The following is a 6,000-nucleotide window of genomic DNA, read 5'->3' as shown; positions in this document are numbered from 1 at the left end:
GGTTTTCTTCTCTCTTTTTCTGTCTTTTTTCTTTTTCCTCATTTGACTGGATAATTTCAAATGACCTTTTCTTCAAGTTTGCAAGTTCCTTCCTATGTTTGTTTATGTCTGGTTGTGAATCTCTCTAAGGAAATTCTTAATTCAGTTACTGCATTCTTCAAGTCTAAAATTTCTGTTCACTTCTTTTTCCTAGTTTCTCTTTGTTGAAATTCTCACTTTGGTCATTCATAATTTTCCCAAGACCCTTGAGCATCTTTATGACAACTGTTTTGAATTCCTTGCCATGTATGTAATTCATGTATCTTTGTTTCTTTAGGGACAGTTCCTGGAGATTTATTTTATTCCTTTGATTGGGTCATTTTTCCTTGTTTCTTTATGTTCCTTATAACTGTGTTGATATTTGCACATTTGAAAAAACAGTCAACTCTCTCAGTCCTTACAGACTGACTTCATATAAGAAAATATCTTCACCAATCAGCTCAGCTAGAGATTCGGGGGGCCTCTCAAGTCTTTTTTTGTGAATGTATGTTCTTTGGCCTTGTACATGTAGATTCCTAGTTAGAGAGAGTTGTTGGAGTTCTATTTTCAGGAGTTTGTAATCTCTTGCTCCCTCTGGTGTGTGTCTGCTATACTGTAGGTCCTCTGAAGCAGCAGCATGTTGCCCAGCTCTTCATTCTTTGTAGCCCCCAGGCATCTAGAATATGCCAATTCTTGTCTCTTTTCTGAGATAAGTGAGACAGAAACTAGTCGCTCAAACAGCCCTCCCCAAAAGCCAGAATGTCAGATGCATACTCCACTCCTTTCCCACTGAGGGAGAGGCCACCAAACTATATCAGCCTTTGTCTGCTGTGCCATGGGCCTTCTGGAACAGCAGCATGTCACACAGCTCCTTTTTATTCATAGTGGCCCTACAGCATCTGGAGTATGCTGGGTCCATCCACACTCTGAGATAGGCAAGACAGAAGCCAGCTCCTTAGAAAGCCCCCTGAAAATCCAGAATGGTGGAGACATGTTCTAGTCTTCTCTTCCCCCATGAAAGAGCGGCTGCTGAGTTATATCACCTCTATCTATTGTACTGTGGTTCCCCTAGAGATCTAACATGCTGTCCAGCTCTTTTTTGTTCTCAGCAATCTCCAGGCACCTAGACTATGTCAGTTCCCATCAGTGCTCCAAGACAGGTGAAGCAGAAGCCAGTCCCTTGGGCAGCCTCTTAAAAGTCAGAACACTGGGTATATGGTTTATTGTTCTCTTTCCCTTCCTCGGTTAAAGCTAGGAGCTAGGTAGGAGTTGGTTCCAGATGACATGGCACTGTGCCAGGTGGAGGGGCTATGGCAAGAGAGCCCCACAAATGTTCTTATGGACTTCAGTGTATCTGGTTTCATACTTGGCCTCGAATGCAGGAGCCTCTTAACTGGCCTTCAGATTTCTCACAGAGGGCATTGGTTCATATATTGTTGTGGAATAAATTTTCCTGGGCGGAAGGAAGTTCTGGGGCTTCTATTCTGGCATCTTGCTGACATCACTCTCTGTACCTTTGACTTGTTTTAATAGGTGAGAGAAATTGTTGTACTTAATTTTTAATACATCTTTCTTTTTAAGCAGCTAAATCTAATCCTAATGGATGCAGATGGATGCCTGCTTTAGGTGGCAGGTAATATTATACAAGGTCTTAAAACTTTATAAGTATAGGAAGATATAAATCTAAGATTCAAAATATTTTTCATCTCCCAAATATTTTATGAAAAGGAAGAAGTTTAGAAGAATAATGAAAATACAGAGAAGTATAGTTCTCAGGAAAGCAAATCCTCTTTTTGTTTTTACCCATAGGAAAACAATGGTTCTCATGCTGTTTGGTTAATTAGGAAGAAGAGGATAGATATCCAGATGTTAATCCCTTAGCCAGACTCATGCTCCACATCTTTTTTTGGTCTAGATACTTAGTCTACATCACAAACCGTTGTGAGCTTGTACTAAATAAATGGCTTCATTTTATTTATATTTAATCATTTGGTAAATGAAATAAAGCCATTATAAGAGATAATAGACCTCAGATTTAAAAATAAATATTGAGACTAGATACATATCTCTGCTTTTTCATGACATTTATCTGGCAGCTGGAACCTATTAGACTGTCATGATGTTCTATTCCATTGACTTATCTCCAGGTTCCTTATTATAGAAGGCCAATCCTTTGGATGCTTTTACACTCATCATTTATATGTACTCACCTACTTATCTCTTCTGAATCCACTAGTCCTTTATATCTGAATTCCAGTTTTGTATGTCTCATGCAAAACTCAAAATGCAAACATATAGCGCTCTTGACAAAAAGAGGTTAAATGTCACCATCTGAACGAAAATCAATTTTACTGAGTAGTGGTGGCCTGGAGATTCAGTTAAGTGAAAGCTCTAATTGCCTGCTTGTTAAATAGGCAGATAATACTGACAACTTTCTGGAACATCTTAACTGAAAGAGAAAATATAATTAAAGACTGAATATACTGACTTTTTTCTTTCTAAACTAAGTTTGTACTACACAACTTCTAGCCAATGATAAATGGAATTTCTCTGTCAGTCCTTTCAGAAGCAGTTCAGATAACCACAGCAATCAAAGACATCTTGCAGGGTTGGATTTTTTTTTCAAAGTTGTGAGAGTTTGGTAAAGTAAGGAGAAATTGTGGAAAGCTTCTATTGTACTTAAAAGATTGAAAACCACTGAGTCAAACATCGCCCTCATTTCGTGCCTGCTTATCCTCCTCTGCAGATCTGCTCACCTACATGGCTTTATGTCACATGTTTTTACTTTCCTGCCTACTCTTAGCACTGCAGAACCAGACAGCCTTGAAAAAGATTAATTTTATTCTGTCTTATGCATCAGCAACAAAATTTGTCAACTTGAATCTTTATTACCAGCAATCACATCAAAGCTGAAAAACACAGCATGATTTCTCTTTCCACATTAGAGGTTGAATTTGTCACAGTAAAAAAAAAAAAAAAAAAAAAAAAAAAAGGAAGAAAAAGGGAAAACAAAAGAAATCTTTAGGCCTGTAAACGTAATGTGTTTGATTTAGGAATGATTGAGAAAGAATAAGCAAAACAAATAAAAAATCAACCCCCCAACTCTTTTCTAAGGAGAATCAACTTAGGAAAAAAGGAAGATACAAGAGGTTAGGTGGTAATCAGGCAACAGGAATACACTTCTTGAAGTAACTATATGTAGAATAATAATGATTTTGGAGAAATGCTAACATTTATTCAGAGCAAGACATCAAGATAAACCCTTTACAGGCATTATCCTAACCACCCTATGAAACAGAATCTCTTATTGTTACCAATTTATGGATGAAAAAACTGAGGGTAAGGAAAGTTAAATAACTTTCTCAAAGTCACACAGTTAGATTTGGTGGAGCAGGAATTTGACATCAAGTCTCATTTCAACACCTTCACTCATTCACTGCTCAAGAGCTCTTCTCAATCAGCTCTTGTTCTACCACTCGAACTGCCTTCTACAACCTTTCCCAATATTTTTCTTGCTTCCCTCCCTGCCTACCCAGCTCCGCTAAACAAATCACAGCAAACTATTTTTTTAAAGATTTACTTATCTTAGAGGGAGAAGGGGAGGGAGAAGGGGGGGAGAGAGAGAGTGCACATGCAAGTTGGGGGGCACAAGGGAGAGGGGGAGAGAGTCTCAAGCAGACTCTGCACTCAGAGTGGAGCCCCATGGGGCTCGACCTCACAACCCTGAGATCATTACCTGAGCTAAAACCAAGGATCAGACCCATAACTGACTGCACCACTCGGGCACCCCCACAAACTACTTTAAATTATCAACAACCCAAATTAGTCTAGATCTCTTTCTTTTGTAAGTGACAGACAGCCACTTGAGCAAAAGAAGGAATGCACTGGGTCCCATAATGGAACAGTTCTTCAGGTAAAGCCAGGTGTGGATGTACCAACAATGTTATCTGGTCACACTTTTTATCTGTGACTCAGTTCTGCTCTCCTCTGCGTGTTTTACACTAGCTTTCTCCTTGCAGTCACAGGATGGCCACCAGCAGCTGTAAATTTAATCCTACTTTAGCAACCCCAGCTTTCCCAATGGTTCTAGCCTCTCAGAATTGCTTCTCCATGGGCAGGCCTGGGATATATGTTCACCCTTAGGGACAAAGGAGTGGTTTAGCTCCCTTCAAATTACATGTTAAGGGAATGAGAAATGGTTGTTTTTCAAAGGAAATTAAAGATACTACTCATAGGAGAAGGGAAGGGAAGCTGGGTTGACAAGCACAACAGATCTTGCTCTGAAGTCTAGGTACATGCCTTTCTCCATGTCCTCACTATAATCACCCATTTCCAAAGCTTACCTCCATCAGCCTCCTTTAAGCAGACTTACTGAATTTTGACTGCATCTTTGGGACTTAAATACTGAAATTATATATACGTATTATAGATAGATAGATAGATAGATAGATAGATAGATATAGATATCGGTATAGATAGATCTCTTCACACCCACCCACACATACACCATATATATTTTTTCCCATAAGACTGAAAGTCATACTTGGGGCACCTGGGTGGCTCAGTGGGTTAAGGCCTCTGCTTTTGGCTCAGGTCATGATCCCAGGGTCCTGGGATGGAGCCCCACATCAGGCTCTCTGCTCAGCAGGGAACCTGCTTCTCCGCCCCCCCCCCCCATCTGTCTCTCTGCCTACTTATGATCTCTCTCTGTCAAATAAATAAATAAAATCTTTAAAAAAAAAAAGACTGAAAGTCATACTCAAAAGTTTTCAAACTGAATTAGCCATTGTCCTTCTTCTCATATTTATTCTACTACCTATATCTATTGACTTGGTGTAGAGCACCTCTATTGGCCCAACTGTCCAGAGCAGAAACCAGCCATTATCTTTGATTTTTCTTTCTTACTCCCATATCCAGTCAGTCACCAAGCCTGTAAATCCTACCTGCTTAATATCTCTCGACTTCCTCTAAATCTCTCCATCCTTCTTGCTACTGACCTAGCTCAGATTTCCTCATTTCTTGATTATTCTACTTATCATCCTGATAAATCTTCTGCCTCTCAAATATATCCTCCAATTTTCTAGAAAAAAAATGATCTTTCTAAAACACAGATATGATCCCATCATGCCTCTTCCCCACCATTCAGTGACTCCTTATTGTATGACTGCAATGGGCCTCGGTTTCCTCATTGTTAAAGGAAAGGATTACATTGATGATTTCTTGGACCTTTCCAGCTTTGTGACTCTGCTAATCCTTGCCAACCTAAAGCAATTATCTTCCTTTGGTTATCTGGTAATAGACTTTTCTACCTTTTGGACTATGGGCTGAGACCTCAGTTCTTTCTCCTAGCACTCCTTATTATACCTCATGGGAATGCTGGGCCAAGATATACTAAGAAATCATTTCATATTGAAGACAGTTGCAAAAGTAGGAGCATGAGAATTCCAAAGTCATAATCGGTTATCAATTATTTGAGACTTATCTTCTAACTACTATCTCTTTTGCATTCAGGTAAATGTCTGGAAATTGTATCAGAGACAAACTCTACCCTGTATTTCTTGCACTGAAATTTCTTCCAACAGTGAGAACTATAGATGTAGAAACAGCAATATTGTTTTATCATAAAACAAAATGCAGAATAATTAATTAATGCATTATTCATTACGAGGTCATTATTTGACATCTGTTGCAATATACCACCACAAGGATTCTCAATCACTCCTCCCCTCCTAATCCTGAATACTGGAGAAAACCTTAAAAATGACTACATGTAGGAAACTTAAAAATTTCCAGTCGAAGAATTTACTGTAACCAAAGGAACACCCCCATCTTCCCTTGCCCATTTAAGGTAACTACACAGATTTGTCAGTTTAAAATAGAGGTGTATCTGTTTTCATATTTTGTTCCACACAGCAATAATTTATTATAGCACATTCAAGTCATACTCCATACATACATATTATGGTGCCCAAAGGTATAACT

The sequence above is a fragment of the Mustela nivalis genome (assembly GCF_964662115.1).
Source record: "Mustela nivalis genome assembly, chromosome: X".
Lineage (NCBI taxonomy): Eukaryota > Metazoa > Chordata > Mammalia > Carnivora > Mustelidae > Mustela > Mustela nivalis.
This window is presented reverse-complemented; position numbering follows the sequence as displayed.